General features: G+C 36.0%; 1 pseudogene across 1 annotated transcript; it reads left to right on the top strand.

Annotated features, from left to right (window-relative positions):
- The first annotated feature begins 17,180 nt into the window (after positions 1 to 17,180).
- Positions 17,181 to 23,133, top strand: LOC138830004 (histone-binding protein RBBP7 pseudogene; annotated as a pseudogene). The gene is made up of 3 exons (XR_011372818.1): positions 17,181 to 17,246; positions 19,739 to 19,802; positions 21,781 to 23,133. The product of XR_011372818.1 is annotated as a histone-binding protein RBBP7 pseudogene (transcript).
- Positions 23,134 to 24,485: the final 1,352 nt, after the last annotated feature.

The following is a 24,485-nucleotide window of genomic DNA, read 5'->3' as shown; positions in this document are numbered from 1 at the left end:
CAATTAGATGGAAAGAAATAATTAAAATTAAATCAGAATTAAATGACTAAGAATCCAAAAAAAAAAACACAGAAAGAATCAACAAAACAAAGAGTTGGTTCTTTGAAAAAATTAACAAAATTGACAGATACTTAGCAAATCTTATAAGAAAAAGAAGGGAATACACCCAAATAAATGAACTGAGAGATGAGAATGGAAACATCACCACAGAAACAAGCAAGATTCAGAACATCATAAGGGAATACTTCTCAAAGCTTCATGTTAATAACTTTGAGAACTTGGCAGAAATGGACCTTTTCCAAGCAAATATCGACATGCTGAATCTAAACCAAGATGAATTAAACCATCTTAACAGGCTCATATCAAGCATTGAAAGAGAAACAGCAATAAGAACCCCCCCTTCTGAGAAAAGCCCAGGACCAGATGGTTTTACAGCAGAATTCTACAAGGCCTTCAAAGCAGAGCTCACACCAATACTCTGCCAACTCTTCAATGAAATTGAAAGACAAAGTTCACTACCAAACTCATTCTATGAAACCATCATAACCCTCATCCAAAAACCAGACAGAGACTCATCAAAGAAAGAGAAATATAGACCCATTCCTATGATGAACATTGATGAAAAACTTCTCAACAAAATTTTGGCCAATCAACTTCAACAATTCATTCAAAAATCATACACCATGATCAAACAGGATTCATTTCAGGGATGTAAAACTGGTTCAATATATTCAAATCAATCAACATAATTCATCACAGCAATAAGCGCAATGAAAAGAACCACATGATTAGCTCAATAGATACAGAAAAAGCATTTGACAAGATCCACTATCCCTTTCTGCTGAAGTTCTGGAAAAATTAGGAATCCAGGAAACATCCCTCAATAAAATAAAGGCTTTATATGACAAATGTACAAGCAGCATTATACTTAATGGTGAAATATTAAAGCCATATCCTCTTAACTCAGGAATGAGACAAGCATGTCCGCTCTCTCCACTTCTCTTCAATTTAGTATTAGAATACCTAGCTACAGCAATGACAAGAGGCAAACATAAAGGGAATCCAAATATAGATAGAGGAAGTAAAACTCTCAACTTTGCAGATGACATGATCTTGTATTTAAAGAATCCCATAGACTCCACTCCCAAAATTACTGAAACTGATTCAAAGCTTTGGCAAAATAGCAGGGTATAAAATTAATCCTCAAAAATCAATCACTTTTCTGTATGCAAAGAATGAGAAAAGTGTGGCTGAAATTAGGAAAGCAACTCCTTTCATAATAGCCCCACCAAAACAAGAAACATACCTAGGACTTAACTTAAAGCAAATAAGTGAAGCACCTCTCTGATGAAAACATTAAAAATCTATAAAAGGAAATCAAAACAGAACTTAGAATGTGGCAAAATCTCCCATGCTCCTGGATTGGATCAACATCATGAAAATCGCAATACTTACCAAGGCTATATACAAATTCAATGAGGTACCTATCAATAGTCCAACCTCATTCTTCAAGGAAATAGAAGAGGCAATCCAAAATTCATATGGAACAATAAAAGATCCCGAATAGCAAATATGATCCTTTACAAAATGAACAGTGCTGTACGAATATCAATACCAAATTTCAAACTCTACTACAAAGCTATAGTAATCAAAACAGCTCAGTACTGACACAAGAACAGACCTCAAGACACATGGAATAGAACTGAAAACCCAGAAATGAACCTACCAACCTTTAGCCTTCCAATCTTTGATAAGGGAGCTAAAAATATAGAATGGAAGAAAGACACCCTCTTCAGTAAATGGTGCTGGCAAAATTGGTTAAATACTTGTACAAAACAAAATCTAGATCCTTATATATCTTCATGCACCATAATCAACTCCAAATGGATCAAAGACCTCAGAGTCAAAGCAGACACTCTAAAAACATTACAGGATGAAATAGGAGAAACCCTAGATCACCTTAGCACAGGCTGAAATTTTCTTAAAAAGAGACCCAGAAACACAACAAATCAAAGGAAGTTTGGACAAATGGGATTGCATGAAATTGCAGCACTTTTGCATGGCAAAGGACATCGCTAGCAAGATCAATAGAAAACCCACAGATTGGGAGAAGATCTTCACTAGCCATGCAATGGACAAGGGTCTCATATCTAAAATATACCTGGAACTCAAAAAATTAAATCCCCATCAATAAATTCTCAAAGAAACAACAATCAAATTAATAAGTGGGCTAAAGACTTAAGGAGAAACTGCTCTGAAGAGGAAAGAAGGATAGCCAATAGACATATAAAGAAATGTTCGACCTCTCTAGCCATAAAAAAAATGCAAATCAAAACAACATTGAGATACCACCTCATCCTAGTCAGAATGGCATAAATCAAGAATTCTAATAACAACAGATGCTGGAAGGGATATGTACAGAAGACAACATTAGTGCACTGTAGGTGGGAGTGTAAAATTGTTCAACCACTTTGGAAAGTAGTATGGAGGTTCCTCAAAAGAATCCATATAGAGCTCTCCAATGACCCAGCAATCCCACTTTTGGGCATTTAACCAAATGATATGGAAGATATGGAACCAACCCAGATGCCCCTCAGTAGATGAATGGATCAAGAAAATGTGGTATATATACACAATGGAATTCTATGCCTCCATCAGAAAGAATGCCATTGTCCCATTTGTTAGGAAATGGAAAGTGTGGGAAAAAATTATATTAAGTGAAGTAAGCCAGACCCCCAAAAATATCGGTCCCATGGTTTCCCTTTGCAATAACTAGTGTATGTCTGTGACAAGCAGAAAAATTCAGATAAGTTGGTATTAGCTGAAATGAATCCCAAGATAAGTTTTCAAATATTTTTGCTTTCATTCAATTTTTTCTAATATATGTATAAGATGATTTCTTTGTTGTCTTGTATGTTTCTCCCCGACGGCATAACCCCTGCTTTCTCTCTATTTGATGTTGGTATAATTTGTCGATGGCAAGGGAAATAATAAATCATTTACATAACGATAAGGGTGGACCCCTTTTAACAATGAGAGTTACAAGACGTTATGTCGAAAAATGAATTTTACATCTTTGGCTGGGGGATTTAGGGGGGTGAAGGGAATGGGAAGAGATGGAAAGGAGAAACAAAGGAGGAGAAAACAATGCTTGATAAATAATGTACTCATTATCTTGCCGTTGTAATTGTAACCCCTCTGTATGGTATTTTCACATTAAAAATGAATTTAGACAAATTAGCCAAGTGCTATTTTTAAAATTCTGTTTTCTATACCAATCCCTATGGATATCCTTGTTAGGGATCAACAAAAGGAGGAAGAAAATAAAATAGAAACAAAAACTTATATAGTACAGTATAAACAAGAAAATAAATCTTAAAGAAAACCTTTGTGTGAATATCTTTGGGTTAATTTTGCTTACCATCATATTTCATGGTTATATATGTATATACAGGCATATGTATAATATATGTATATATTCATACGTGTGTATATATACATATACATATGTTTTCATATGTATATGCTTATGAGATTTTCTGTTAATCTGACAAAGTTGCCTTAAACATATAGTAAATATTGAAAACAAGTGATAAGATTTCTCTTGATGGTGTAGAAGTGACAATCCAAATATGTCTGAATACAAAGGACAGGATTTTGAAACTTACTTCACCAGTCCACTAAGAAGAGTTAAAAACCTGTCTCTAGAAATACATTCAGCATATTCTTCTGAAGCATGAAATTATTACCTGACCAATTACGACCGTAATGTAAGTTGGGTGAAGATTGCAAGATCATATTTTTATGTATTTTGATATAGGTTTTTTCCTGTTCTTCGGTGATGATTAAAATTGAAGACATGAATCTTTGTTCAAATAAGTTTGGTTCAAAACTATTTGATTAAATGAACATGAAAAGTGTTTCATTCATGGTAGTATGAGATAATGAATTCGATATTGTAATAAAAGCCATGAATTCAAAATTAAGGATCCATATTGATAGCTATCAATTTTAGGTGAAAGTCATTATGACCAATGCTTGGAGATTTATATTCTCTTAATAATAAAATGATGAATAAGAGGTGGAAATTGCTTATTGAATATTAACAGAATAAGCCAACGAACAAAATGCATGAAACATGCAGAAGAAAGTGAAAGAAGATTCTCTATCTTTCTACCTTTTTGAAAGAGAGATGGGAAGCACAAATATCCAGTTTCATTTTGCTTGACATCAATGCAATATTCGGTTTTCAAAAATGCTTCTTCAAGATCATTTTAGAATAATGGTTTTGACTACTTTTTCTTACTTTAGTCAACGTTAAATTACAATCTTCTATTATATATTTAGGATAAATGCTAAGATATCTACTTCCTGCACATTTTGAAAGTACTGATGTCCTGTCCAAAGTCTTGCCAATTTTAGAAATCGTTTACAAATAAGTGCAATCATTAAGTACTACTGTTGCAAATAAAGGCTTGCATTGTTCATATAAACTGGTGTAATATATTTTTCTTTCTAAAACTACAATTTAGTTTTAGACAGTATTGCACATCGATAAATAATAAACTAAAAGCATTTCTGGTACTAAGTAGATTTTTAGACACATTTTATGAAGATCTACATGGTGAAACAAAGTTGGAAAATTGTATTTAGTATATAGGTTGCATATGCGAGTTCAGAAGATGATCAACAGATGTAGTAGTTTTGAAAACAGGTTGTTTCTGGTGATGGGCATATTCAGTCAGCATTCTTTTTTCTATTGAAGTACTTGGTGCAATCTTTGCAGAAACTTTTCAAAATGACTACAATTCTTGTGACTGGTTCATTCCTAATACTTAAAGAAATCCTGCAGTGTCTACAGGTACACCAAAGCATTTTCTATTCATATTGGATTGTGGTGAGACTATAGATGTCTCAAGGAATCAAAATAAGGAGAAACTCTCACAAGGCATATTAAAATGGAAAATGTAAGAATATAAAAAAAGATTGAATGTTTCTGCCCTTCTACACAGTGACCAACATAAACTAAGAAACATTCCCTCATATAGTTTTGCATTTTCCTATAAGTGTTCAGGGCAAGAAATGGAAGCCTTTTGTGGTGAGTAGAGCAATTAACAATGACTACATTCTCAGGGTGTGTGATAGACTTTTTTCCAGGCATACCACACCTGTAACTGCCAGACAGTATAAGCGTTGAGAAATAGATGCGTTCTTGATTTTAGAGGGTTCAAATGTTCCCCATTGCCAACCAGTTTATGGATGTTTGCCTCAGAAAAATATGATTTCTCAGTATTCATTTTGTGACAGTGATTCAGATTGTTACCTGCCATTGTGACTCTAGTATTGCCACAAAGGAAAATTTTCATTAAATCACTTTGCCTGTTCCTCAGCCTATGTACACCTTTTTACTGATTGGTCTTTGTACAACTTCCAAATGATCATACATACGTTAATATCATTGACTAGAATACAACTTCAGTGATTTTTTTTCTGTTCTCTCATGAGTCACAATCTCATATCAAGTTATGTTTTCCCAACACATACAATGTGCCCTAATTATCCTAATTGTTGCTATATGTAGGTGAGTTCTATGAAGAAAACCAGTGGAATTGTACCCCATTTGTACAATGTGCTGCATTCTTTCAAACATTGTTTCTAAATTTATCTTTCTTACTGTTTGGAAAATAGTGTTAACAAAAGTAACTTGTATGTAGTAGCCTACTGGAACACTAAGGAAGGCAGAGAAAACACCACTGGCTTAGGAAAAAGAATGAGAATGAGGATCAGATTGCAGGCTGGTCAATAACAGGGAAAATTCCATCTAGTGTTCAATTGTACTAAATTTTAGTACAGTTGAAATGAATTTCAGATCATTTTACCATAAGAAAAATAAGTTGAATATTGTATTTTGCATTGACTTAATTGAGTGAAGCACAGGTTAGACTGAATTTTCTGACATCCTGATTCTTACCTGAACTTAAAAGAATGATGAACACAACCAAAATAGCGAGTTACAAATCTGATCATTGCTTCTGAGAAGCTTTCTGATGGACATCATTTCTATGTACTTCAGAGAGAGTTCTTGCTTTGCTTTGGTGTATCTGATTAGTTTCAGGAGATATTAAGCACTCCGATACCAACCCATCTTTTATCAGTACTTACGTGTTCATGTTATTTGGATTGCTCAGAGATGTTGCCAGATTCTCCATTTAAAGACTAAGCAGGCTTCTAAATCTACTCTCCCAAGTCAGTCTTGTTAAATCGCTCAAACAGTATGCATAACAATATTGAAATGCTTCACTTTCTCAGGATTCACAGAACAGTAATTACAAAGGGGAAGATTTGGAAACCCATAATGTCATGTCCTTATAACACCAAATATTTTATTACAACTTTTTGTTCATATTCACTAGATATTTAGTGAAGGAATTTGCGACTGAATAATGCATACTTCCAATATTCATATTTAATTCTCCATACTTCCAAAGCTTCCTCAGTATAAACCCAAAAAACTTTGGTAGGAGAATTGGCTATAAAATTGTTTGGTATTCATGAAAATCAATGATAGGTAATGTTCTTAATACTAGAGCAGTGACATATACTAGATAAAACCTTATGTATGACAGTACACATTTTATGAATAATTATGTTACATACATACCTAACTGACTTTCACGTGTTCTACATAAACCTGTCAACAGAGGTTTTATTTAAAAATTATGCAACTATATGTTCCAGGATATTTCTAACTTCATTATACTTTTTGATGAAATGTAACATCAATGCAAAAGCCTATATGTATGTACATAAACTCACACATTCACTGACAAATCTCCATACATTACATGTTTATTTTTATGTTATATAGTAACATTAATATTTGTTTAAAATGAATATATGATACATACATTAAAAAATCCTCCTGGGAAAATTTTTCTTTCCTTCCCTTTTTGTTTAACATTTGCTAGTACTTGAGAAATGTTCGCCCATTTTACCCTTACTTGGAATCAATATGAATTTAAGATGTAAATGAAAAGATATATATATAAAGATAAGTCATAGCTACAAGGCAGGCAAAGAAACATATGTGTCAGAAATTGAATAACTTTTAAAGGGTCCCCATGCCTTGTTTTGAAATAAACCTCTAATAAAAATAAACATGAAATGACAGTATTGTGAAAAATAATAAACACCTTTATTCTCACATAAAGTCAATCCTTAGTATAATCTTGTCAACTTCGTGTCAGAATGGTGACTGAGAATGTACATTAAAGTTTGATGTAAAAACAGCGTACAAATATAACCTGATCAATTTGGAGTAGAAAATTTGCACTAGAAATATTTATATTTGTGATGTGTTTACATCATTGTTCAGTAGGCACCATTCGTGAGCACAAGCATTTCTAAAATCCCAAATAATGCACCGTGTTTTTTCCCAAAGAAACCATTTTCAGTTTTTTCTTAGCTAACACTCTGAAATAAACTAAAGAAGTAGGGAAAATAATACTTAGCAATTGATATATGGCAGCTGCATGAGCCACAGAAAGAATTCTGATATCTAGGCAGAACTACTTACAAATAAGGAGTAGTTTGTGTCTAAATGAAAATGTGCAACAAAAAATAAAATACCTAGGAGATAATTAAATAAGTGAGGGATCTCGATGATAAAACCTTTAGAAACCTGAAAAGGGAAATTAAATCCCAACTAAGGAAGTCAAAAAACCTCCCATGATCCTGGATTGGAAGGATTAACCTTGTGAAAATGGCAATACAGCCAAAGGCTATCTACAAATTCAATTCGATACCTATCAAAATCCCAGCTCATTCTTTAAGGAAATAGAAGTAATCCAAAATTTCATATGGCACCATAAAAGAACCCAAATAGCCAAAAGAATCCTCAGCAGAAGGAACAGCGATGGAAGAATAATACCCAACTTCAAACTCTAATACACAGACTTAGTAATCAAAACACCTTAGAGCTGGCACAAGAGCACATCTGAGCACCAGTGGAATAGAACTGAAGAAAAAGAAATGACCCCACAGTCCTATAGCCACCTAATCTCAATAAGGGAGCCAAAAAAATAGAATGTCAGAAAACCAGCCTCTTCAGTAACTGGTGCTGGCAAAATTGATTAAACACCTCTAGAAAACCACTGCTAGACCTTTCGATATCATCCTTCACCCTAATCAACTCCAAATACATTAAATACATTGAAGTCAAAAAAGACCCGTTGAAAACATTACAGGAAGCAAAATGAGAATCTCTAAAGCTACTTGGTAAAGACCAAAATTATATTTTATTTAATGGTAATTTGCCTTTTATTTTCATTTTTGTAATAAGTTTTTTATTGTGAAAATACTGTTCAGAGAGTTTACAGTTATGTGAGCAAGGTAATGAGTACATTTCTTATCAAGCATTTAATGTCTCAGGTACACAAAATATCAATGAAAGTTTGGATAAGTGGGATTGCATGAAACTGAAGAGCTTCATAGCAAGTACGATCTGTAGAAAGCCAATCGATTGAGAGATCTTCACTAGCCATAAAATGGACAAGGATCTCATATCTAAAATATACTTAGAACTCAAAAAATTAATACCCTTATAACAAATCCTCAAAGAAATAACCACCAATTAATTAGTGGGCTAATGACTTAAAGAGAGACTTCTCTGAATAGAAAATAGAATGGCCAATAGACAGGTAAAGAATGGATCAAGTTCTCTTGCCATAAAAGAATTGCAACCCCGGATGTCACTGTATTTGCTTCCATTGTCCAGCAACATGTATATACATGCTTTTTAATTTCAGGATTGGAAGGGATATAACAATATACATGCTTTTTAATTTCAGGATTGGAAGTGATATATATATATATATATATATATATATATGTACATACACAATACGTATAGATATACATTTACATATATGTATATGTATATACATATATGTATATACATATACATTTATACATATACATACATACTATATATGTATATATGTATATGAATACGTATATATGTATATATATATGTATGAATATGTATATATATATATATATATATATATATATGTATTTGAATTCTATGCCTCCATCAGAAAGAATGATTTGGTCCCACTAGTTAAGAAATGGAAATACTTGGAAAAATGTATATTAAGTGAAATAATTCAGACCCAAAGAAAGATAGGTCCCATGGTATCCCTTATCTACAATAACTAGAATATGTCTAGGACAAGCACAAGAGTTATAAAACTATATATATATATATGACCAAATAATCTGATGATAAGTGACATGAACCCTTAGAAAAAGACACAAGTGACTTGAACTTTTTCTCTGTTCTTCTTAATATACTGGAAATGTACTTTGGGATTATTTTTGTTGTTTTTTAATATTTCTATGTTCTTCGCCCATGGTATAACACCGGTTGACACTGTATTTGATTTTGATGTGCTGCATTTTGTATATATATTTTTCTGATTTGGAGAGGTGAAGAGATGTAACACAATGCAGGATGAACCATTTTAACAATTGAAAGTATAATTCAGGGCGGCAGTAACCTTTTCTGTTTTCATATAGGGAAGTAATGACTTTCCTCCTCTCATTAAAAAGAAGTTAGAGTTATTGGCTACATCACATAATCTTGGCCCCACCCAGAGAAGACGCTACACAGTGTATCAATTTCTATAAAAACCTAAAAGTGTGATATCTTCCATCATGTGGAGGAAGGGATACTGAATTTGTTTGGTGAATCCAGTTAACTTTAGGAAACAGGTTAGAGTTCCTTGCCCTCATTTCCTTCTTCCACTATCTATTTTGCTCTTGAATGTCACTGGGACATTTCTCTCTTAATGGCTTGTTTCCTTTCTATACATGACATCCCAAGATGTATTTATTAAAATTTTCTCCACGTGGGCACTATTGTTCAATGAATAAAAGAATCAAAATACTTTACTTCCCCATACTTTAGAAAAGTAATTTCCATTCGGGCGATATTGAACTGTATTTCTATTTCCATGACGTTCATGTAGGTCCTATGTTTAAATGACCAACAAACACTGTTCTACTGAAATTTACTACTTATTGAAGAACAGCCCCGTCTCAATCATTGATTCTCACGATTCACAATGATTCAGCATCTCGAAGAAGCAGTTATCTGAGTAAGTATTCCTATTGATCCTATATTGACAAAAGTTTGCATGATTTATTTTCGTTTACTGATTGTCTATGATTAAGAAAAAGACCCTAAAAATTACGGAATTTGTTGAGTACAAAAGCTAGAATTTCTGTTATTTGATTTGTGACCCTAATTTGTTAAATACAGAAATCAATGTATTTCAGTTCACATGTGTCTATCTACAAAAAGATTGAGAGATGAATATATTCTATTAGCTTTTCATTTCACTAAAGAAATCACAACATTTACGATATCTAATTTTGAAGTAGTAATCATAATTTTTCTTTTTTTAATTTTTTATTGTAAAAATGCTGTACAAGGGGTTACAATTTCATGGGAAAGGTAATGAGTACATTCCTTATCAAGCATTGTAGCCTCCTCCTTTGTTTCCCCTACCCTTTACATTTTTTCCCCTGTCTCCCCCACCACCCACCTCAGCCAAAGTTGTAAAGTTCATTTTTGACATAATGATGCAATGGGTCCATCTGTTTCCCTTTTTAAGCGGTTTGTTTTTGTCCTTCCCCTTGACAAATTATACCAACATCAAATAAAATGAAAACAGAGGTTATACCGTGGGGGAGGGACATACGTAGCAACAAAGAAATCATCTTATAAATATGTTAGAAACAATAACAAGAAAGAAAAAAAAAATTGAATACTTATCTTGGGGTTTATTTCACCTAACATAAACTTATCTGACTGTTTTGGCTTGTCTGAGACATACTATTTATTGCAAAAAAGCGAAACCCTGGGACCTATGTTTCTTTAGGCTTGGCTTACTTCAATTAATATACATTTTTTCCAAGTCTTTCCATTTCCTAACAAATGGGGCAATGTCATTCTTTCTGATGGAGGCATAGAATTCCATTGTGTAGGTAACCACATTTTCTTGATCCATTCATCTATTGAAGGGCATATCTTAGCTATGGTAAATAACACTGCAATAAACATAGTTATGCTGGTAGCTTTAGTATGGTCTTGTTTATGATCATTTCGGTAAATGCCCAAAAGTGCGATTGCTGGGTCATAGGGGAACTCTATGTGGAGTCTCTTGAGGAAACTCCATACTACTTTCAAAAGTGGTTAAACAATTTTACAAACCCACCAATAATGCATTAGGGTTCCCTTCTGTCCACATCCCCTCCGGCATCTGTAGTTATTAAAGTTCTTGATTATAGCCATTCTAACTGGGGTGAGGTGGTATCTCAATCTTGTTTTGATTTGCATTTCTATTATGGCTAGAGAGGTTGAGCATTTCTTCATGTGTCTATTGGCCCTTCTTCTTTCCTCTTCAGAGAAGCGTCTCTTTAAGATTTTAGCCCACTTATTTATTGGGCAGTTCTTCCTTTGAGGATTTGTTGTTGGGGTTTTAATTTTTTGAGTTCCAGGTATATTTTAGATATGAGACCCTTGTCCATTGTATGGCTAGTTAAAATCTTCTCCCAATCCGTGGGTTTTCTATTCATCTTACTATCTATGTCCTTTGCCATGCAGAAGCGCTGCAATTTCATGCAATCCCATTTGTCCAACCTTCCTTTGATTTGTTGTGTTTCTGGGTCTCTATTAAGAAAACTTCAGCCTTTGCCAAGGTGACCTAGGGTTTCTCCTATTCCATCCTGTAATGTTTTCAGAGTGTCTGCTTTGACTCTGAGGTCTTTGATCCATTTGGAGTTCGTTCTGGTACAGGGTGATATATAAGGAGGTAGCTTTTGTTTTCTACAAGTAGTTAAAAAATTTTGCCAGCAGCATTTACTGAAGAGGCTGTGTTCCTTCCATTTTATATTTTTTACTCCTTTAGATTGCTACACTTCTGGAGGTTTAGTTCTGGGTTTTCATTTCTATTCCATCGTTCTTGAGGTCTGTTTTTGTGCCAGTACCGAGTTGTTTTGATTACTGTAGCTTTTTAGTAGAGTTTGAAATTTGATATTGATATTCGTACAGCACTGTTCATTCTGTTAAGGATCATTTTTGCTATTCGGGGACGTTTATTGTTCCATATGAATTTTGGCTTGCCTGTTCTATTTCCTTGAAGAATGAGGTTGGAATATTGATAGGTATGGCATTGAATTTATGCATAAGTAAGTATTGTGCTTTTCATGATGTTGATCCTTCCAATCCAGGAGCATGGGAGATTTCGCCACTTTCTAAGTTCTGTTTTGATTTTCTTTTTCAGGTTTTTAAAGTTTTCATCAGAGATGTGCTTCACTTCTTTGGTTAAGTCCTAGGTATTTTATTTTTTGTGGGTCTCTTACGAGTGGAGCTTCTTTCCTGATTTCACATACCCTTTTCTCATTGTTGGCATACAGAAAAGCCGATTTTTGAGGGTTAATGTTATACTCTGCTAGTTTGCCAAAGTTTTGTATCAGTTTGAGAACTTTCAGAGTGGAGTCCATGGGATTCTTTAAATACAAGATCATGTCATCTGCAAAAAGGGAGACTTTTTCTTTATCTTTCCCTATTTGGATCTCTTTTATGTTTGCATCTTGTCTTATTGCTGTAGCTATACATTTTAATACTAGATTGATGAGAAGTAGAGAGAGTGGACATGCTTGTCTTGTTCTTGAGTTAAGAAGAAATGGCTTTAGTTTTTCACCATTAAGAATAATACTGGCATAACCCCTGCTTTCACTATATTTGATGTCAGTATAAATTGTGGAGGAGATGGGGGAAAACCAGTTGTTTAAGGATACAGGTGGACCTATTGCAACAATGAGAAGTACAAGTTGTCATGTCCAAAATGAGCTTTACAACGTCAGTGCGGGGGGGGGGTGTGGAAGGGGGGAAGGAGAAGGATTGGGATGGGGGGGAGGGGGGAGGCTGGGAAGTGATGTGAAGGGTAAACAAAGGAGGAGGCTGCCATGCTTGGTAAGAAATGTACACATTATCCTGCCCATGCAATTGTAACCCCTCTGTACAGTATGTTCACAAATAAAATTAAAAAAAAAAAAAAAGAAGAATACTGGCGGTAAGTTTTTCATAGACAGCCTTTCTTGTATTGATGATTGTTCCCTGGATTCCTAATTTTTCAAGAACCTTCATCATAAATGGTGTTGGGTCTTATCAAATGCTTTTTTGCATCTATTGGAGATAACCATGTGGTTCTTTTATATGCTCTTGTTGATGTGATGAATTATGTTAATTCATTTGCATATATTGAACCAGCTTTGTATCCCTGAAATGAATCCTGTTTGATTGTGGTGTATGATTTTTTGGATGAATTGTTGAAGTCGATTGGCCAAAATTTTGTAGAGAAGTTTTGCATCAATATTCATCAAAGAAATGGGTCTACAGTTATTTTTCTTTGATGAGTCTCTGCCTGGTTTGGGGATGAGGGTATGATGAATTCATAGAATAAGTATGGTAGTCAAGTTTCTCTTTCAATTTCCTTGAAGAGTTGGAGGAGTATTGGTGTGTGCTTTGAAGGCCTTGTAGAACTCTGATGTGAAGCCATCTGCTCCTGGGCTTTTCTCAGAAGGGAAGTCTCATATTGCTGTTTCTCTTTCAATGATTGATAAGGGACTGTTAAGATGGTTAACTCATCTTGCTTTATAATGGCATATTGATATTTGCTAGGAAAAAGTCCATTTCTACAAAGTTCTCAAACTTATTAGGATAAAGGTTTGAGACGTACTCCCTTATAATGTTCTGAACCTTGGTTGTTTCTGTGGTGATGTTTCCATTCTTAACTCTAAGTTTATTAATTTGTGTGTGTTCTCTTCTTTTTCTGATAAGATTTGCTAAGTATCTGTCAATTTGGTTAATTTTTTCCAAGAACCAACTCTTTATTTTGTTGATTCTATGATTTTTTGGATTGTAATTCATTTAATTCTGATTTAATTTTAATTATTTCCTTCCATCTACTGGATTGGGGTTTATCTTGCTGCTCTTTTTCAAGGAGGCTCACATGTCTCACTAAATTGTTGATTTCAGATCTCTCCAATTTGTTGATATAGGAACTCCGGACCTATTAACTTGCCTTTGAGTACTGCCTTTGCTCTGTCCCAAAGGAGCTGCTAATTTGTGTGTTCATTTTTGTTGAATATCATAAACATTTGAATCATTTCTAATGTCTTTGATTACCCACTGGTGAATCGATGGTGTGTTGTTGAGCCTCTATGGGTTACAGGACTTTCTTTGATATCTTTTCATGCTGAGTTCTAATTTTATTCCCTTTTGCTCTGAGGTAATGCAAGGTACAACTTCAATGTTTCTGAATTTGACAAGTTTGTTTTGTGACCTAAAATGGGCTGTACTTTGGAAAATGTTCCATGTGCTGAAGAGAAAAACGTGTATTCTGATGCTGCTGGGTGAAATATTCGGTAGATGACTGTTACACACACACACACACACACACACACACACACACACACACACACACACACACACACACATATGTATATATAATATTTTTTCTGTGCAAAAGACCTCAATATACATTCTGTAATCTGGAAATAAATGGCATGTATATTCATAGGGATTGCTATAGATACCAAAATTCTGAAAAAATCACTTGTCTAAAGAGCTGGGAGGGTTGACTCATAGATAGAGTGCTTGCCTTGTATGCACAAGGCCCTGGGTTCAATTCCTCTACACCAGAAAAGCAGAACAATCTGGAAGTGATTCTGTGGCTCAAGTGTTAGAGCACTTGTCTTGAACTGAATAGCTGAGGGACAATGCTGAGACCCAGAGTTCAAGCCGCACAACTGACAAAAGAAAAAAGAATTTTATCAGCTTGCAAAACAATGTCAAGTTATATGATTAAAAAATATATATTCAGGAGTTCCAGGAAGATGGAGGAGGAGAAGCTGGAGGTTACACAAACTCTCACATAGAAAGCAATTTTAGAGTTCCAGTGAACAGTCCTAAGGCAGAGAATCACACCAATTGTGCCATCACAGGACAGAGAGTTAGGCCAGAGAGGGAAAATCTAGGCAAGGAGACAGATCTGAGCTCTTGCCAGCAGCCAACGCTGTGGTGGCAGTGGTGGCGGAGGTGGCCGTACCCACCATACCTGAAACACAGAGAGTCAAGGACGAAGGAGCCAGATGCCGTGGGTGACTGGATTCTACTCAACACCAGCAAGAACCTACAAGGAGCAGACATCTTCATCCTGCAGTTCACAGACCAGAGATGACTCAGGAACCAACAATCAGCATGAGTAGAAACCTAACATCCTCACTCCTTCTCAGGGACCAGAGGAGGGAAGGCCACCCATCTGCCCCCCCCCCCCAGTACCAGAAATCTCCATTGTGGATACCGACAAAGCTCAGCGGGACTGCTAGCTCCAACTCAGGCCTTGGAAGAAAACTAGAGTCATTTAGTGGGTCACAAGAACCCAACATGACCAGCCAGACTCAGTTCCACCCAGGGAAAAGTCACCTAGCTCAGGCACCAGAACCAGGAGTGGCTTTCTTCACTAGTTAATCAGAGCCAGAGGCTGCCTTTCCCTTTAGCAGCCTTGACAATCAATTCAAATTCAGTAAACAGAAACCCTGAGTATGGTCCAGGCTGGGCTCTGTGAGTTTCTCACAAACTAGCCCCCAGGAAAAGCTACTGTTTGCTGAAAGGCCTCAACTCTACCCAGAACCTAGCCTCATCACAGAATCTCCAAACTTGAGGAAAAAGACATCTCCCTCTTTTGTGATACTCAAAGCAGATATCCCTCCCATTGAACTACCCTGGAAGGAGGATCACAAACTCATGTGTAAAGCAGAGCATTTTTCTGCCTGTTCAAACAAACTGACTTAAGAAACCAACCAAGCCCTAGGAAAATCAAACACCACAAGCAGACCATAGACTACAACATGACGCTGGTTATGGACATAAGGGAGATACAGAAATTTTCCCACCCCTCCAAAAAAAATCAAAGAAGTTTTTTTCCTTTTTTTTTGTACCTTTCATAAAAACTATTTTTCTTCAAAAACTTTTAATTTTTACTTTTTACTTTTTTTGAAAAAAATTGTTTTCTAGTAACTTATTCTTCCTCTCATAATTTCTATTTTAGGGGTATATGTGTGTGTTCATTTTTCTGTCTTTTTTTTTAAAATTGATTTTTGTTTTTTGTTTAGCTCAACTGGACTTCTGATCTTGTTTCTTTCTTTCTTATACTTTTCACCTTTTCTTCTATTTTGTTCTTCTTTAGGTGACTTAATTTTTGTGCTGCACATCCTAAGATAAACCCGTAGTCGAATATTAGACCTTATTTCCTATTGTGTACAGACTTAATCCACAAATTTATTACAAAATTCAAAACCTCTTAGACTTAAATTCCTTAATAGCAGTACTACCTCTTTATATCTATATAATGTATAATATAATAATATATAATAATAATATATAATAATAATATATAATATAATATATGTAATATAATAACATATAATATAGTATAGTATATAGTATTTTATTTTTAAGTTTTTCACATCTCCTTTATATCACTCACCTTCTCATTATATTCACATTCTTTTCTGAATATTTTGGTTTCGATCCTGCATAATATGTTTAATTTAAATTTTCTATTTTTTTCTGGTCTCTTTTTTTCCTTTCTCTTTCTTCTTTTTTTCTCTCTCTACTTTCATCCTACTCAACCTATTTCCTGCTTTGAGATTAGGACTTAGTTAACTCTCCCTGTGCCTTCCCACATCACTTTATTCCTATTTTTTACTTACATCTCTCCCTAAACCTAATAATTTCTGGTTTATCAAATTCTTAATGGTTCGTAACACATTAATATATAGTTATTTTATGTTGAATAGATGTATCTGTTGAACTAGATTGTATCTGCAAACTATTGACTGTGCAAATACAGTCTTTGGTTGATGCTTTCCTTAAAATACTGTTCTAGCACAAAACTGGTGTTATGGCCAGAGTAAGCCTGAAAAACACAAGAAAAATGGCAAGGCCGGGTATCTCAACTCCCACACATGATATTCAGGGGACAAAACAGATAATGAATAATCCAGAGGTGAGATCCCAAATAGCTCTACAAACACTGCTGGCAAACATGGTAAATGAAAAGATTGAAAACCTACAAAGGATTCTCTATGAGAGTGATAGCGAGAGAGAGGAGGTAATCCAAAGGTTTATACAGGAATATCATGAGCATGAGGAAGCTACTCAAAAACTGATAGAGGATTTGGATGAGCAACTTGAGAATACTCAAAGAGAAAGGCAGGAATGGCATGAGCAGGCTAAGAACACTCAAAGAGAACTACAGGAATCCCATGAATGGGAGGAAGTTAATCAAAGAGTAATAGAGGAATTGAGAGAGCAGGATGAGAATACACAAAGATCACTAAAGGCATTCATGGAATCCATTAACAAAGAGCTGAAGGAAGTCAGACAGACCACAAAGAGAATGCTTAATGGAACCTACAGAAGAATGGGAGTCCAAGGAAACCATAACCAATCAACTAATGATTTGAGAATAAACACTGAACATCAAATTAAGGAAGTTTGTACAAGATCTAAAACAAAGCTTCAACAAAGAATTTGAAGCCATCAAAGCTGACCAATTAGAAGGAAAAGAAATAAAAAACAAAGTACAAAATCTTGACAGAAGAACCATGCAGAAGAACGAACCTCGGGGATTGAAGACAGCCTAGATATTATAGTGAAAGAACATACAACCATCCAACACAAGTCCAAGAAATATGATAGATCTATCCACCACTTGGGAGACACCATCAGAAGGCCTAATCTAAGAATAATGGATGTAGAGGAGCACCTAGAAGCAGAAGTTAATGGTCTAGGAAATTTGTTTAACAGGATCCTAGCAGAGAACTTCCCAAACATGCAAAAGATAGGCCTATTCAGATAGAAGAAGCTTTTAGAACTCCAAGTAGACCAAACCAGAATAGGACATCCCACCGTGACATTATAATACACACAGGATTAATTCAGACCAAGGAAAAGATCCTTAAATCTGTGAAGGAGAAAAGATTAATCACCTATAATGGGAAACCAATTAGAATCACCTGATATTTCTTAGCTGAGATAATCAAAGAAAGAAGAGCCTGGAATGATGTATGCCATGCTCTAAAGACAAACAACTATCAACCAAGAATACTGTACCCAGTTAAACTCTCCTTCATAACTGAAGGCCAAATAAAAACCTTCCATAGCAAAGAAAAATTGAAACAATACATCTCCACCAAACCAGCCCTACAAAAGATTCTTAAAGATATCCTACACATAGAAAACCAAAAAGACCACAATAAGTGCCAAGAAACTGCAGCCAAACTGAGAATCCAAGAATCATAGGAAGTACCCAGTTTTTGCAGCCCCCAAGAAGGTGAATAACATGGCAGGAACTCACAAATACTTCTCAGTCCTATCTCTCAACATTAATGGACTTAATTCTCCAATTAAGCGACATGGACTGTCAAGTGTGATTAACAAGCAAGATACTACTATCTGCTGTCTTCAGGAGTCACATCTTGCCCCTAAAAACAAACACATTTTCAATGTTAAAGGCTGGAACAAAATCTACCAAGCAAACAGCCCCCATAAACAGGTGGGAATTGTAATCCTAACATCAGAGAAAATAGACTTCAAATTAAAATTCATAAGAAGAGATAAAGATGTTTGCTGCATACTAATTAAGGGATCTCTCCTTCAGGAGGATATTACAATTCTAAATACCTATTCGCCAACAATGGAGGACCCAAATTTATCCAAAAAACACCATTTTCCCTCATATTCCGCATAGATCCAAGGACATTAATTGTAGGGAATTTTAAAACACCACTTTCCTCACTAGATAGAACAACTTGGCAAATATTCAACAGAGAAACCGCAGACCTAAACAACTGCATAGATCAATTAGTTTTAACAGACATCTACCGAATATTTCACCCAGCGGCATCAGAATACATGTTTTTTCTCAGCAGCACATGGAACATTTTCTAAAATAGACCACATTTTAGGCCACCAAGCAAACTAGTCCAAATTCAGAAACATTGAATTTATACCTTACCTTATCTCAGACCACAAGGGAGTAAAATTAGAACTCAACACCAAAAGTCACCAGATAAAGTCTGGTAACACATTGAGGCTGAACAACACACTGCTGAAACATGAGTGGATCATGGAAGAGATTAGAAAGGAAATTCAAATGTTCATGCTATTCAACAAAAATGAACACACAAATTACCAGCTCCTCTGGGACACACCAAAGGCAGTACTCAGAGGCTTATAGCTCTGATTTCCTATATCAACAAATTGGAGAGATCTGAAACCAACAATTTAATGAGACATCTGAACCTCCTTGAAAAATAGCAGCAAGATAAACCCCAATTGGTAGATGGAAAGAAATAATTAAAAATAAATCATAATAATATGAATTACAATCCAAACTAACTATAGAAAGAATCAACAAAACAAAAGTTGGTTCTTCAAAAAAATTGACAAAATTGACAGACCCTTAGCAAATCTTACCAGAAAAAGCGGAGAACACACCCAAATAAATAAACTCAGAGATGAGAATGGAAACATCATCAAAGAAACAACCAAGATTCAGAACATTATAAGGGAATATTCTCAAAACTTTATGCTAATAAGTTTAAGAAATTGGCAGAAATGGACCTTTTCCTAGAAAATATTGACATGCCAAAACTAAACAAAGGTGAGTTAAACCATGTTAACAGGCCCAAATCAAGCATTGAAATAGAAACAGCAATAAGAGACCTCCCAGCTAAGAAAAGTCCAGGACCAGATGGTTTTACAGTGGAATACTATAAGGCCTTCAAAGCAGAGCTCAGACCCATACTCCTCCAACTCTTCAATGAAATTGAAAGAGCAAATTCACTATCGCACACATTCTATGAAGCCATCATTACCCTTATCCCCAAACCAGGGGACTAATCAAAGACAGAGAACTATATATTGGCCAATCGAATTCAACAATTCATCCAAAAAATCAAACACCACGATCAAACACGATTCATTTCAGGGATGCAAAGCTGGTTCAATATCACACAAATGAATTAATATTATTCATCACATAAACAGGAGCAAGGATAAGAACCACAGGGTTATTTCAATAGATGCAGAAAAAGTATTTGACAAGATCCAACACCCCTTTATGATGAAAGGTTTTGAAAAATTAGGAATCCATGGATCATTCCTCAATACAATAAAGGCTGTATATGACAAACCGACAGCCAGTATTTTATTTAATGGTGAAAAACCAAAGCCATTCCCTCTTAACTCAGGAACAAAACAAGGATGTCCACTCTCTCCACTTCTCTTCAATATAGTATTAGAATGCCTACCTACAGCAGTAAGACAAGATGCAAATATAAAGCGCATCCAAATAGGGAAAGAAGAAATAAAACTCTCCCTCTTTGCAGATGACATATCTTGTATTTAAAAAACCCCATATACTCCACTCCCAAATTACTCAAGCTGATTCAAAACTTGGCAAAGTAGTAGGGTATCAAATTAACCCCCCAAAATCATTGGCTTTTCTGTATGCCAACAATGAGAAAAGTGTGGCTGAATTAGGAAAGCAACTCCATTTGTAATAGCCCCCCCAAAAAAATACCTAAGAATTAACCAAAGAAGTGACGGACCTCTATGATGAAAACTTTAAAAACTTGAAAAAGGAAATCAAAACAGAACTTAGAAAGTGGCACAAACTCCCATGCTCCTGGATTGGAAGATCAACATTGTGAAAATGGCAATACTTCCCACGGCTATTTACAAATTCAATGGGATACCTATCAAAATTCCAACCTCATTCTTCAAGGAAATAGAAGAGGCAATCCAAAATTCATATGGAACAATAAAAGATCCCGAATAGCAAAAATGCTCCTCAACGGAAAGAACACTGCTGGAGAAATATCAATACCAAATTTCAAACTCTACTATAAAGCCAGAGTAATCAAACAGCTCAGTATTGGCACAAGAACAGACCTCCGGACCAATGGAATAGAATTGAAAACCCAGAAATGAACCTACAGACCTATAGCCATCTAATCTTTGATAAGGGAGCTAAAGAAACAAAATGGAAGAAAGACAGCCCCTTCAGTAAATGATGCTGGCAAAATTGGTTAACTACTTGTAGAAAACTAAAGCTAGATTCTTATATATCACCCTGCACCAGAATCAACTCCAAATGTATCAAGTTCTTTGGAGTCAAAGCAGACACTCTGAAAACATTACAGGATGGAATAGGAGAAACCCTAGGTCTCCTTGGAGCAGGCTGAAATTTTCTTAATGGAGACCCAGAAACACAATAAATCAAAGAAAGGTTGGACAAATGGGCTTTCATGAAGTTATAGAGCTTCTGCATGGCAAAGGACATAGCTAGCAAGATCAATAGAAAACCCACGGATTGGGGGAAAATCTTCACTAGCCATATAACAAAAAAGGGTCTCATATCTAAAATATAGCTGGAGAGCTGCCTGGGCTGGCTGAGGAGTGGGTTGAATAGTCCCTTTCCAAGTTTGAAGAGAGAGGGAGAGAGAGATGAGCGCCTTAGCCCTTGGTACTCACTAGCGGGGAGGAGGCAGCAGAAAAGGCCGCAAGTCTGGGGAGTCCCCAGACTGGACGGAGCTCCAGCTTCCACAGCTAGGAGTGTGTGACACTCCTCGGAAAAGCAAGAGCGCCAGTAATCCGGCTGTTCTTGGCTAGCGAAACGACTAGGAGGGGCGAGCAACACGGCACAAGGTGGCGAGTAAAGAGATGTTTGAAGGAGCGTGTCATCAATGAAGTATCTAAAATCTGGTAGAAGAATACAACGTTTCTCTATGACCTCGGTATGACCCATGTCTTCAGTGGTCCAGTCTTACTATTCAGTGGCTTCCTGAAGTGACTAAACCGGAAGGAAAGAAATATGCTCTTCACTGGCTGGTGCTGGGAACTCATACATCTGATGAGCAGGATCATTTGGTGGTTGCTCGAGTTCATATTCCCAATGATGATGAACAGCTTGATGCTTCCCATTGTGATAGTGACAAGGGTGAATTTGGCGGCTTTGGTTCTGTGACAGAAAAAATTGAATGTGAGATTAAGATTAACCATGAAGGAGAGGTGAACCGTGCTCGTTACATGCTGCAGAATCCTCACATCATTGCTACAAAAACACCATCTTCTGATGTGTTGCTTTTTGACTATACAAAGCATCCTGCTAAGCCAGACCCAAGTGGAGAGTGTAATCCTGATCTTAGGCTAAGAGGTCACCAAAAGGAAGGTTATGGTTTTTCCTGGAACTCTACTTTGAGTGAACATCTCCTAAGTGCATCCAATGACCATACTGTCTGCCTGTGGGATATTAATGCAGGACGAAAGGAAGGCAAAATTGTGGATGCCAAAGCAATCTTTACTGGCCAATCTGCTGTTGTCGAAGATGTGGCCTGGCATCTGCTGCATGAGTCACTTGGTGGATGCGCACACCGCTGAGATCAACTGTCTCTCATTCAATCTCTAGAGTGAATTCATTCTAGCAACTGACTCTGCGGATAAGACCATAGCTTTGTGGGACCTGGGTAACTTAAAGTTAAAGCTCCATACCTTTGGGTCGCATAAGGATGAAATTTTCCAGGTCCACTGGTCTTCACATAATGAAACCATTCTGGCTTCAAGTGGTATTGGTCGCCGCCTGAATGTATGGGATTTAAGCAAAATTGGAGAAGAGCAATCTGCTGAAGATGCAGAAGATGGACTTCCAGAACTCCTGTTAATTCACGGAGTGGACACTGCCAAATTTCCGACTGCAGCTGGAACCCCAATGAGCCTTGGGTCATTTGCTCAGTATCAGAGGATAACATCATGCAGATGGCTGAAAACATTTACAATGATGAAGAGGCAGATGTCACAACATTGGAACTGCAGGGACAAGGATCTTAAACCCCAAAGTGTAAGATGTTTCTGTTGAATGTAATGCTTACAAGAATGCTTGATTTGTCAAGCACCAAAAGGCATTGTATAGTAGAAAATGTAAGTGGGATGGCTTTTGGCGTTCTTTACTCTCTGATTCTAGCACTTTCAATTGAGCTGTTGCTGTGTACTGTATCATATTTGTAGCTATAGGGAAAAAAAGAATGTTGCTTAAAGGAGAACATCATCATCACTTTAAAGTACAAGTTGCAGGGTACTGCCTTTTGATTCAGATGTTTTAAATCCTCATTTTTCCAAACTAAGGTGCTTGCTCAAGTGCGCAAATATGCAAGGTTAACTTTTTTCACTTTTTCCTTCCGACACTTCTTGATTGGCTTTGCAGAAATAAAAGTTTTAAAATAAAATAAAATATACCTGGAACTAAAAAATTAAATCCCCCAACAGCAAATCCTCAAAGAAATAACTGCCCAATAAATAAGTGGGCTAAAGACTTAAAGAGAAAATTCTCTGAAGAAGAAAGAAGGATGGCCAATGGAAACATGAAGAAAGTCTCAACCGCCCTAGCCATAAAATAAATGCAAATCAATACAACATTAAGATACCACCTCACTCCAGTTAGAATGGCTAAAAACAAGAACTCTAATAACAACAGATGCTGGAGGTGATGTGGAGAGAAGGGAACGTTACTTCATTGTTGGTGGCAGTGTAAACTTGTTCAACCACTTTGGAAAGTAGTATGGAGGTTCCTCAAAAGAGTCCACATAGAACTCCCCAATGACCCAGCAATCCCACTTTTGAGCATCTACCCAAATGTTTACAAACAAGACCACACTAAAGCTACCAGCACAACTATGTTTATTGCAGCATTATTTACCATAGCTAAGATAGGGAACCAACCCAGATGCCCCTCAGTAGATGAATGGATCAAGGAATTGTGGTATATATACACAATGGAATTCTATGCCTCCATCAGAAAAAATGACATTGCCCCATTTGTTAGGAAATGGAAAGACTTGGAAAAAATTATATTAAGTGAAGTAAGCCAAGCCCAAAGAAATGTAGGTCCCATGGTTTCCTTTATTTGCAATATCTAGTACATGTATAAGTCAAGCAGAAAAGGTCAGATAAGGTGATGTTAGGAAAATGAACCCTAAGATATGTATTTAAATGTTTTTTTCTTCCATGCATTTGTTTCTAACGCATATATAAGATTAATTCTTAGTTGCTTTGTATGTCCCTCCCCCACAGTATAACCCCTGCTTTCACTGTATTTGATATCGGTATAATTTGTGAAGGGGAAGGGGAAAACAAGTCGGTTAAATAACGATACAGGTGGACCCGTTCCAACAATGAGAAGTACACGTTGTCATGTCGGAAACGAACTTTACAACTTTGGTGGGGTGGGAGGATTTGGTGGAGGGGTGGGGGGAGGTTGGAAGGGATGGGAAGGAGACACAAAGGAGAG

This window comes from Dipodomys merriami, unplaced genomic scaffold (genome assembly GCF_024711535.1).
Source record: "Dipodomys merriami isolate MVZ:Mamm:240054 unplaced genomic scaffold, mDipMer1.0.p SCAF_18, whole genome shotgun sequence".
Lineage (NCBI taxonomy): Eukaryota > Metazoa > Chordata > Mammalia > Rodentia > Heteromyidae > Dipodomys > Dipodomys merriami.
This window is presented reverse-complemented; position numbering and strand designations above follow the sequence as displayed.